The sequence below is a fragment of the Astyanax mexicanus genome, chromosome 1, assembly GCF_023375975.1.
Source record: "Astyanax mexicanus isolate ESR-SI-001 chromosome 1, AstMex3_surface, whole genome shotgun sequence".
In the NCBI taxonomy this organism is placed as follows: domain Eukaryota; kingdom Metazoa; phylum Chordata; class Actinopteri; order Characiformes; family Acestrorhamphidae; genus Astyanax; species Astyanax mexicanus.
The window spans coordinates 122,154,090-122,166,595 of record NC_064408.1 but is presented as its reverse complement, the minus strand read 5'-3'; the positions used below and the strand labels follow the sequence as shown (position 1 = coordinate 122,166,595).

The 12,506-nt window shown below is 39.5% G+C and overlaps 1 long non-coding RNA gene across 6 annotated transcripts; it reads left to right on the top strand.

The window, feature by feature from the left end:
* The first annotated feature begins 8,350 nt into the window (after nt 1-8,350).
* On the top strand, nt 8,351-9,106 carry LOC125803020 (uncharacterized). Of its 6 annotated transcripts, XR_007440104.1 has the most exons (4): nt 8,352-8,438; nt 8,562-8,853; nt 8,897-8,939; nt 9,023-9,086. It is a non-coding gene; the product is annotated as an uncharacterized LOC125803020 (long non-coding RNA). The 6 variants fall into 6 exon arrangements; XR_007440085.1 differs by having other exon boundaries at nt 8,351-8,398; nt 8,642-8,853; nt 8,897-9,106; XR_007440101.1 differs by having other exon boundaries at nt 8,353-8,438; nt 8,562-8,810; nt 8,897-9,106.
* Nucleotides 9,107-12,506: the final 3,400 nt, after the last annotated feature.

Below are 12,506 nucleotides of genomic sequence, written 5' to 3'. Positions count from 1 at the left end.
TTTTTATTTGGAATTTGGGAGAAATGTTGTCCGTAGTTTATAGAATAAAGCAACAATGTCCATTTTACTCAAACATATACCTATAAATAGCTGTTCTTAATCACTTGCTATGGTATCTCAAGTGGCTGTTTGCTGTTCTTAAGCGGCTGCTGTGATATCCCTGGTGGTTGGCATGGGATTGTTGGTGACTGGAAGGTGAAGTTAGTAACGGCATTGAAATAAATGGCGTTACTAACGCCGTTACTTTTTTCAGTAACGAGTAATCTAACAAATTACTCTGACTGTAACTATAACGCCTTTACGATTTCCGACACCCCATTACTGCACGTTACTTTAGCAGCTGAATTAACATTTTTTTTAACTTCGCGCATACAGACAAAGGGCGCAAGGCGTGGCGCGTTGCCACCGGTCAACAGTCTATTTTTACGCCTTGCAAGCGTCCTTAAAATAGCGTTGGACTTTTGGAATATAATAACGCCGAATGGCCGTGGTGGTCTGGAAATGATGTGTGTTCAGGTAAATTTCTGGCGTGTTTCTATCTTGGCGGTGGAAAAAAGCTTTGCGCGATTGATCACCCTGCGCCCTGCGCTCCAAAATACCCCATACCATCACTTCTTACTATAAATTATTATTGGTTATATTTATTTCTGTCAGTTATAAGGATTTATATTTATGTTCAGTACACAGACTAAATAACTGTAACTTAATATAACAGACAAGCATTCTGCTGTTTAAGAATTTCTACAGATGCTTATTCTCACTCAAATGCTGGAGTTTTTGAAATGGAAAATTAAAAGAGAAAAGAACTTTGACTAAACATAAATTTATTTTATTTAACTTTGCTATTATTTAACTGAATTTCACTTTTATATCTGAAAAATAAAGCACATTGTCGGCGTCTGCTGTCCGTCAATTATATAAAACTTAAAACATCTGAAATACACAGAAATATAAAGCTATATGTTAGCGTTATTTTCTTATCACCAGGGCAAATTTATTAAACTATTAAATATATTGATTCATTAATTAAAATCTCGTCCAGGCTTTAAAATTGGCGCAGCGCGCGCGGCGTTACGCGAGGCATTACGTGCAGAATAACATCTCTCTTCTAAGAAAAAAAAATGTTTTAATAAATAAGGTCGGACAAGTATAGTAAAATTCCTTTTTATTAAATTCACTAAAGCCAACAAATGTATTGATAATTAATCAAGAGAAATCAGGCAAAATTCGCTGCGCCTCTCTCGCTCTGTCTTTCTCTCTCTCTCTCTCGCACTCTCTCTCTCTCTCTCTTTTTCTTTTACAGCACAGAGCTGAATTCAGCGCGAGGCTATAAATAATATAAAACTCAGTTCAGTTGAATAAAAATAAGTAAGGACCTGTAAGTTAATCAAATATTGTCAAATATAAAGGATAGGTTGAGGTTTTGGTGAGCTGTTTTCATGATTTGAAACTGAAACTAACCAAAACTTTTATTATTCTGCGCAGAAAGCCTGTGATTGTTTTAAATTAGTTTTTTAATGGATTTAAATGAGTTTTTAATGTTTTTGTCCATTCTTTTGTTTGTTTATATATACATTTTTCTTTTGAGTGTGGTTTGGTTTGTTTAATTTTTATCCCCTGACGCGTATTTGTTTTTTCCGGGGTTTTTATTACAAGTCTTAGTAATTTTCTTTGGTCGTGTGTAGTTTTTCGTTTCTTATTTTTTTTATTCGTTAGATTATATTTTTGTCAACATTTTGGGTTTATTTTCGTTTGTTATTTTTCTAATAATAATAGTAATTACATAATTTATTTTCTTTTGTTCATTTTTTTTAAGGGACAAATAACACAAGTACCGCAATAGTTACTTTTACTGGTAACTAGTTACTTTTATAGTGGAGTAACTCCATTAGTAACTCAGTTACTTTTTTGGAGAAGTAACTAGTAACTATAACTAATTACTTTTTCAAAGTAATGTGCCCAACACTGCCTAAATGTTGACAGAAAAGTGACAATGATGTAGATTTATTTTTTTATGATAATCCACCTGATTGTTTATTTTAATGTTCTGTGTAAGTTAAATATACCAAAATATACCAAACATCATTATATACAGCTCTGGAAGAAAGAACTTCAGTTTCTGAATCTGTTTCTCTAATTTAGCCTAACAACCACCTAAAATGTCATGGCAACAGTGTAGCAACCACCTGTGATAAGACAGTAGTTACAGTTTAGCAACAGCAAACAGCCACCTGGGATACCATAGCAACTGATTAAGAACACAATAACAACCACCTGAGATACCATAGCAACAGTGTAGCAACCACTTGCTATAAGACAGTAGTTGCTGTTTATCAACAGCAAACAGCCCCCTGCAATACCTTATAATCTGATAAAGAACAGCATAACAACCACCATGCTATAGCAACCTCGGTGCAACAGTCTAGCAACCAACTGTAATAAGATAGTGGTTGCTGTTTAGCAACAGCAAACAGCCATCGGGGATACCATAGCAACTGATTTATAACAGCATAACAACCACCTGACAAATCAACAGTTTAGCAACCACCTGGGATAAGACAGTAGTTGCTGTTTAACAAAAGCAAAGAGCCACCTGGGATAGCATAGCAACGTCATAGTAACAACCTAGAAACCACCTGGGGAGACTATAGCAACTGATTAAGAATAGCATAACAGCCACCTGGAATACCATAGCAATTTCTTAAGAACAACATATAAAGGACCTTGGATACCATAGCAACAGCCTAGCAACCAAATGGGGAGACCATATCAAGTACAATAATACAGGAAGATGATTAATCCTGGACATAACAACTGGGGTTATGCATAGGGCTCAGCCAGGATCTATTATAACAACAATCAACCAACCACAGCACACTCTCTAAACACACTATTACACAAATCAATACTACTTTAAGTCCTAAGCAGAACCTTTTTTTTTCTGAAAATAAGTTAATAGGGCTCAGGCTTGAACATGCTCCTGGTGTAGTTACACTTAGAATGCATGTTGCCCATTCGAAAAAGACTTGAGCATTGCTACCGGGCTTGTGGTCCATGAGCAGGTAAGTGGAGAACAGAGTAGAGAGCAGAGTGAGGAGTGCGCCACTAGACTGAGTAGGACACCCTCTAGTCCGGCTTGGCCTATTCTGCTCACCTATTCCATCTCCCTCCTGCCGTACAGACCAGGGGAGCGAATAGGTGTGAAACTACTATAAGAACAGCAAGAAAGACCACAACTAGCACCCACACCTAACCTATTCCCTCCACCCATATTCTAAAACACAAACCTCATTTCAAGCTCTTCACAGGGGTTATCAGGTAGACACCTTCCTTCGTCAGTGTTTCGCTGAATTAAGCCCACGACACCTCCGGAAGGCTCAATGGCAGCCATGTCCTTATAGCCTTGTTCATAACCCTTTCTAACCTTTCAACCTCAGAGATCGGAATATCATAAACTGTCAGTGGCCACCTTAGACAAGGCAACAAACCAAACTGCAGACACCACAATTTTAATTTACCTGGCAGAAAAGACTTATGAACTCTATAAATGGCCTCCACCATTTCCTTCCTCAACTCCACAAGACTACAATATGTAGCCAATACCGGTGTTGTACCCAAAGTTCAGAGCTCAACCCTCCTGTTATGTTCATTTGTCAGAAACAGCAATAGTGTTCCCAGGTTAATTTGACCAGGTGCATGTTTAATTATCCAAAAAATGTCTGAAACAAACCAAAAAGTGTGAATATTTTATTACTAACTCCATTGCTAATTATTCTATCACTATTTAGTGCAATGGTGTTCCTTACCTCCAACAGTTAATGATTCAAGGCAAGCAGAAGAAGTTTTATACTAAAAAAAATACTTTTAACTGTTTTTTCCTAGGCCTTCAAACTTTAATACCGGTCAAATTGACCCAGAACATAACAGGAGGGTTAAAATTATTAGCTAGAAATGCTTACAATGTGGCTTTTCTTTATAGATTAGCACCTTTGATCATTGGTTTTTGCAACATCTGTGATTGGAATAGATTTCGCATTTGGTTAGCAAACAATTTTAGGTAGTTTTAGTCATTTTAGTCATGTCAGACTATCTCAGAAATGTCTAAAGAAAGGTCTAAAGTGTGTTCACAGCAACTAAACTAAAAGACTAGACTAAAACTATAATTTTTTAGCTACTAAGTATAAGACTGAACCCTGATAAGTTGAAGTGCATTCAAATCATCACAGCAATGCTTTACAACTTATTAGAAAGCTTTCTTTTGACAGGACTGACTTACTTTAAGCAAAAGCAGCAAAAACCTTTGTTTTCTGAAGAATCAATAAATGTGCATGGGTTACACAGAGGGACTGCAGAAAGGGTCATCTCCTCCTCCCTTTGAATGGGGAATAGGTAAAGCTAGATAGCATTATGCTTTTCCAATTACCTTCCCAAAGTTTTAACTTTCAACACTTAACTTTTAAATATTTCTGGCCTGTGTTTAAAACATGATGACTGTTGTGCGCTACATGGATATTTATGAAATCAACCTATGCTCAAGCTAGCAAGATTTGTATTCTAATAAGCTATTCATGAAATCAATTTGGTTCTACTGCACGGATTCACTGAGTGAATGGTATCCAAAAACCCAGTAATTCAATTTAACTCATTATTTAAATACGATTGATGAAAAAATTATGTTTTTTGTGGATTTACTTGTGGCATTTACTTTCATACTCTGCAGTTCAATCATTTCATACTTCATACATCCACTATGTCCACTAGTGCCGTATAACGTTACTTTACAGGGACGCTCACCAGACTCTGTACCAGCATGCTGTTCTTTGTCATCATTAAGTTAACTGTAGCACAAATATAAAGAATCCAGCCACATTTAAAACAATTCAACCCCCCCTTGCTTAAACTGGAAAAAACGTAAAACATGTGAATATAAGGAGCAAAGAGTCCATAAGAACATTCACTTACGTTTAGAGAAACCAGACATTTTTCCGATACTGAATCCGAACTGTGAGCTCTGTTTGTAGTGACTGATCCCAGATCAAACCAGAGCAAACTACTCCAACAGATCCCAGCAGTGCTTTGTACCAGCAGAACAGAGACACTGACGTGTGATTAGACTCAATTTTGGTGTCTGTGATTTTTATAATGCTCTCCAATGTGGACACCTACTGACACACCTCTTCCGGGGGGAGGTGGCTGTTGTTGGAGCTCATAAAATGACAGTACTGAAAGCAGAGCTACACTTGACAGCTAAATCAGAGAGTTGTTTCCTAGACTTCAAACTCAGTTTGATACAGCTTAAGACAACTGGAATCATAATGGTTTTCCAGGTGCTCATTCGCAAAGATGGTCGAGATTTGCGCCTTCATGTGGCAAACACAGCACCAGAAGCACTGAACAAGACGGTGAGGGACTTAAAACAGAAATTAAGAGAGAGGGTCAGAGGAATACCAGGTGGGTATTGCATTTTTTGATAGATAGATATATTTAAAAAAATGAAAATGTAAAAGTTTTTCATTTGTTATTCTAACATATTATGTGCTCTAAACATGTTCTTCCTTTTTAGGTGATCAGGACATACTGATGTCTTTTGCGGGAATGTCGATGGAAGACAATGACAAGCTTGGCGATTACGGCATCGAACATTTATCTATTATTTCTGTTACAATCAGGATGCCGGGCGGAGGAGGTACGACTTTTTGCTTCTTTGTTCAAAGTTGTTTTAACGTAATTTCTGCAGTGCTATGAAAATGTAGTTACTACCGCATTATTGTTGTAAATCTTTAAAATCAAATGAGAAACAAAAAAAAGAAAGAAATAAGAGCATTTTACAGTTTTTCTGGATCGTATAGATAGATAGATAGATAGATAGATAGATAGATAGATAGATAGATAGATAGATAGATAGATAGATACTTTATTTATCCCGAAGGAAATTTAGGCATCCAGCAGCAACAACACAATACAATAAGAAACATACTCAGGCAATTCAAAACATAAAAGAATAGATAAATAGAATAGAAAAATAGAATAGAACTGAAAATATATATGGAACACAGAAGAATAGAAAATATATACACACATTTTCTGAAAAAAAAAAAAAACATGCCTCATATTCTCAGAACTCTACACACAAATCCAACAAACACGCACACACGATGGGCAAAACCCTTCAATTCTCCTGCAAAATGAAACTTTTGTTATCAGTGTTACACTTACTACAGACAGTAAATACATAAGTGCGTTGTAAAATATTTAATATTGTTTTATACTCACACAAATAGACAGTAAAAATCTATTTTATTTTTCCAAAAAAAAACAATGTATACAGTGTACCATGCAACCAACACAAAGATGCAGTGATTTACATACAAAACAACAGAAGAATTTATTGTATAAAGTTACAATAAACAAAAACTGTGCTGCATCGTGTGTTCTGTTTTGGTCTGCTAAAGTTTCGATTGCTGATTGTAAACCTGTGTGAAGGGTTTTTGCCCATGTGACCAGTCAGTGTGCATAGTAGGGTAATTAACTTTAGAGTAACAAGAGATTTTATTCATAAAAAGTGTGCCAAACGCAGAAAATTGTGTATGTAGCGTTTTGAAAAAGTGTGTTTTAGAACTGCAGTTTGAGCGTAGAGCAGGAATTGTGCTTGTATTATAGCAGAACTGGTTGAAGGGTTGGTCTCAAGTACCAGGAATTGTGTGTAAACAATCTAGAAAAACTGTAATATACAGCTGCATATGGTCAGTGTATACATTGAAATACACTTGTCACATACTGTCGTGATTTCTTTGAACTTAAAAGTGTGGCACCGTATATATTTAATAGTAACAAACAAGAAAATGGTGTCAAGTGTTTTACACAAGGTCAAACATACACACGGTATGCCTAAAATTAGTTAAATACCCCATACCAATAGCCATGAACAAGCATCTGCAGAATTACCTGTGACTCTTCTTAGTAGAATTGGAATCAGAAACTTAAATTTAAATGATCTGTGTTTTCTGACACAGACTTAACTATTAAGCACAGTCCACTTACAGTATTTAAGCTCAGGACTGGTAGACTGCTTTATTTATTCCAGTGGAATGGTGCTTTCTTGTTTTAGGGCCTGCATGAATCGCCATAATTAATAAAATCATGCATTCTGCTCTAAGTAGGGGAATATCCAGTCATCGTCTGGTGATCTGACACACAATCACCAATCTCATTACATATATTGCTATCTGAAACAAACTAATTACAAATATGCAAAAAGAGGACACTGATGAGAAAATGCTTTTTTCACTGCATAAATGCTTTTTTCATACAACTGCATAAATGTTGTTTTTTATTACCTTAGCTGCCCTTTCACTTTGCAGGTATTTAGAAAGATTGCTTTTTTGTGTACCAACATAAAGTCAATTTTTATTATTGAATTGTTTAATTTCTCTTCATTTTCCCCATAGGACCTTTACGCTACTATGGAGCACGGAGATCCCTACACTTCTATAGACCCAAATAGTACCACTATGTTGTACTTCGCTTTAAAAAAGAGCCTGAATGAATTGTGAATTGTGTGATTTGTTAATACCTGCATGTTGTTGAATGATGCAGAACAATGTTTTATGCTTGCATACTATAAGATTGAGATTAAGTATGGGAATATTTGTGATCTAAATTGTATTGACTTTCTGTATACCTTCAGGCCCACATACTGACAAAAATAAAATTGGTCTAAGTGGTAAACATTTGCTGTCTTTTAGTTTGTGATGTAATGATATTTATCAATAACACTTTACTTGTGGATGGTCCATTGTAGATATCTGTTTTACATTCAACAAAATGTCCATTAACTGCAACTGAATTCTTAGTTGAAATTGTTATTGAATAATTGTCAACTCAATATTTCAAATATTAAATCTAATTTGTGTTTTTAGTTGGCCTGATTTAAGTTTTACATACATAGTGCCAATGAAATATTTTAAATTAATTAAAATCATTCAGTGGGTGCAACACTATGGCCTAATCCCATTTCACCCCTTGGTCCTACCACTTACCCCTACCCCTCTGTTTTGCGTGTGTCCCAGTTCTTGTTAGGCTGGAGGGGTAGATTAGGGGAAGATATAGGGCTTGTTAGCCCTTCTTACAGAGATTTTTCAGATGCTCACTTCAAACCAACGGGTACAAGAATTACTGGTAAGATGAAGCAGAACAAGCAACCAAAGAAACCCGGACGGCCGAATTCTTCATAACAAGCATAAAAAAGATTGCTAGTAGTTTGTCTCAGTAGTTTGAGGTGTGTAGTGATGAACCCTGAAGTTACATGAAGTTTGGAGGTGTGTAGTGATGAACTCTGAAGCTGCATGACGTTTGGAGGTGTGTAGTGATGAACTCTGAAGCTACATGAAGTTTGGAGGTGTGTAGTGATGAACTCTGAAGCAACATGAAGTTTGGAGGTGTGTAGTGATGAACTCTGAAGCAACATGAAGTTTGGAGGTGTGTAGTGATGATCTAATCTGAAGCTACATGAAGTTTGGAAGTGTGTAGTGATGAACCCCGAAGCTACATGAAGTTTGGAGGTGTGTAGTGATGAACTCTGAAGCTACATGAAGTTTGGAGGTGTGTAGTGATGAACTCTGAAGCAACATGAAGTTTGGAGGTGTGTAGTGATGATCTAATCTGAAGCTACATGAAGTTTGGAGGTGTGTAGTGATGAACTCTGAAGCTACATGAAGTTTGGAGGTGTGTAGTGATGATGAACTCTGAAGCTACATGAAGTTTGGAGGTGTGTAGTGATGATCTAATCTGAAGCTACATGAAGTTTGGAGGTGTGTAGTGATGATGAACTCTGAAGCTACATGAAGTTTGGAGGTGTGTAGTGATTAACTAATCTGAAGCTACATGAGGTTTGGAGGTGTGTAGTGATGATCTAATCTGAAGCTACATGAAGTTTGGAGGTGTGTAGTGATGATGAACTCTGAAGCTACATGGAGTTTGGAGGTGTGTAGTGATGAACTCTGAAGCTACATGAAGTTTGGAGGTGTGTAGTGATGAACTCTGAAGCTACATGAAGTTTGGAGGTGTGTAGTGATGAACTCTGAAGCTACATGAAGTTTGGAGGTGTGTAGTGAGTCTGCAGAAAGTCGGTTCCTCTGTGCACTATGCTCCTCAGCATCTCTGTTATTTTACACTGGCAGAGCACAGAGTCTCTGTCGTTCGCAGTCTCTTCCACTGTGTTATAATAATATCACTGACAGTTGGCTGTGGAATATTTAGTAGTGAGTAGAGAAATTTCATGACTGGACTTGTTGCACAGGTGCTGCATCCTATTACAGTAAAAAAAAATCATGATTTTCATGAGCCCCTCTCCCTACTCGGGCCCTGGGTAGTCAGGTCCACTTTTTTCCCCCACTGACTAGCTGCTGCTTTTATTATACACCTGTGGACACCTGTGGAAGTGAGTCAGGAACACCTGAGTTCAGTGATTTGGACGGCTGAGAGACTACTTTTGGCAGTATATTGTGTAATTAACTACACTGAAAACTGAAAAAAGTTCCTTTTTTTCATGGGAACTTTATCATTTTAGTCCTATAGTTTAGGTACTAGTTTTCAAATATCTAAGGACAGGACAGGTTATTTGAAATCTAAACAAATCACATTGAATCACATAAAGATTGATGGCCTCCTGATTAAATGTATTAAATTATTTTAGAGATCGATTAGGCTAATTTAAAACAAAAGTGGGGTTTAATTAAATTAGATCTGTAACAGGTTGATTATAAAATTACTTATATTCAATTAATTAGAGCCATAAATAACTAGTTCTCCCTTTTTCTGTTTTGTTGGTTTCTGTCCTAGTTTTAACTACTTTTATGCTACTTTAAGCAATCCCTCTTACATTATTTTTGCAAATTGAAATTGAGCCCACTACTGTAAGGATTGTTTTTTTTATGTCTTTCATTTTCTATGTTAACATGATAATGCCAGTGTTTCCTGGTGCACATTGGGAGCCTAAATTTTGGGATGGGAAATAAGAAGAAGCTTCAGCCTATAGCAACCTGGCAGCAGCAAGTACAAGGGTTCTCAGAAGTGCAAGATTCAACTGAAGCAAGGAAATTTCAGATTTTATTGAAGCTTTAGCAGGAGATGCTAAGTCAAAGTCAAAGTCAAAGTGTTTTTTATTGTCATTTCAGCTATATACAGAGTACACAGTGAAACGAAACAACGTTCCTCCAGGGACCATGGTGCACATAAACACAGTGTAGACAGAACAATAGTGCAACAGTACAAAAGTGCAGACAGACAATACAACACAATACAGACAAAGAATAATAAATAACAAGACAGTGTGCAAATTATGCAGTGTGCAAAAAGTGTGCAAAAAAGACCAGTGAGGTAGTAATTACCTCTATTACACAGTGTGCAATAGAGTCCAGTGAGGTAGTAGGGTTTTTGTGCTTTCCATTTTCTGGGGTAAGTGGGGTAAGAGTGTGTGTGCATGTACAGAAAAACCATCAGTTCAGTCTCTGCAGTTTAGGAGTCTGATGGCTTGGGGGTAGAAGCTGTTGCAGAATCTGGTCGTGCTGGACCAGATGCTGCGGTACCTTCTTCCCGAAGGCAGGAGGGAGAACAGTTTGTGTGAGGGATGGGTGGGGTCATTCACAATGCTGGTTGCTTTGCGGATGCTGCGGGTGGTGTAAATGTCCGTGATGGAGGGGAGAGAGACGCCGATGATCCTCTCAGCTGTCCTCACAATACGCTGGAGGGTCTTGCGGTCAGAGACGGTGCAGGTCCCAAACCAGGCAGTGATGCAGCTGCTCAGGATGCTCTCAATGGTCCCTCTATAGAAGAGTGTGAGGATGGGTGGAGGGAGACGGGCCTTTCTCAGCTTCCGGAGGAAGTAGAGATGCTGCTGGGCTTTCTTGGCTATAGAGCTGGTGTTCAGGGTCCAGGTGAGGTTATCTGCTAACTGGACACCAAGGAACTTGGTGCTCTTAACAATCTCCACAGAGGACCCGTCGATGTTGAGTGGAGAGTGGGTGTGTTGTGCTCTCTTGAAGTCAACAACCATTTCCTTTGTCTTGTCCACATTCAGGTGAAGGTTGTTGACTGTACACCAGTCTGTCAGCCGCTGCACCTCCTCTCTGTATGCTGACTCGTCGCCTTTGGTGATGAGATCCAGCACGGTTGCATCATTGGCGAACTTGATAAAGCTGTTAGAACTGTGTTTTGCAGCACAGTCATGAGTCAGCAGGGTGAACAGCAGAGGACTCAGGACACTGCCCTGGGGGGCCCCAGTGTTCAGTGTGATGGAGCTGGAGGTGCTGCCCCCGAACCGGACTGACTGGGGTCTCCCCGTCAGAAAGTCCAGGATCCAGTTGCAGAGGGGGGTGTTGAGGCCGAGCGAGCTTAGCTTCCCGATGAGGTTCTGTGGGATGATGGTGTTGAATGCTGAACTGAAGTCTATAAACAGCATTCTGACGTAAGTGTCCTTCTTCTCCAGGTGGGTGAGGGAGAGATGAAGGGTGGTGGTGATGGCATCGTCCGTGGAGCGATTGGGGCGATACGCAAACTGCACGGGGTCCAGTGAAGAGGGCAATTGTGTCTTGATGTTCCTCATGACTAGCCTTTCGAAGCACTTCATGATGATGGGTGTAAGTGCAACGGGACGATAGTCATTGAGGCAGGACACTGTGGACTTCTTCGGCACGGGGACGATGGTGGTGGACTTGAGGCACGTTGGGACAGTGGCGCTGCACAGGGAGATGTTGAAGATGTCCGTGAGAACATCTGTCAGCTGGTCTGCGCACTGCCTGAGCACTCTGCCGGGGATGTTGTCTGGTCCTGCAGCTTTCCGTGGGTTGACTCTGCGCAGAGTGTTCCTCACATCCACTGCAGTCAGGCACAACACCTGCTCGTCCGGCTTGGGCATGGTCTTTCTCACCATCGTGTTGTTTTGTGCCTCAAACCGTGCATAAAAGTTGTTCAGGGCATCAGGGAGGGAGGCATCACGTTCACAGGACGGTGGCATTGTCCTGTAGTTGGTGATTGCCTGGATGCCCTGCCAAAGGCGCCGCGCGTCACCCGTGTCCTTGAAGTGGCTGTGGATTCTCTGGGCGTGTGCGCGCTTTGCCTCTCTGATGGCTCGTGACAGGTCGGCTCTCGCTTTCCTCAGGGCCACCTTGTCACCCACTCTGAAGGCGGAGTCGCGGGTCCTCAGCAGCGCAAGTACCTCAGCAGTCATCCAAGGCTTCTGGTTTGGGCGTGTAGTGATGGTCTTGGAGACAGTGACATCATCAATACACTTGCTGATGTAGCCAGTGACTCATGCTGCATACTCCTCCAAATCAACAGAATCGCCTTCAGTAGCAGCCTCCCTAAACATGTCCCATGCAGTGCACTCAAAACAGTCCTGAAGGGCAGAGATGGAGCCTGCCGGCCAGGTTTTCACCTGCTTATGAACTGGTCTGGAGCGTCTGATGAGTGGTGTGTATATTGGTGTCAGCCAAACACACATGTGGTCC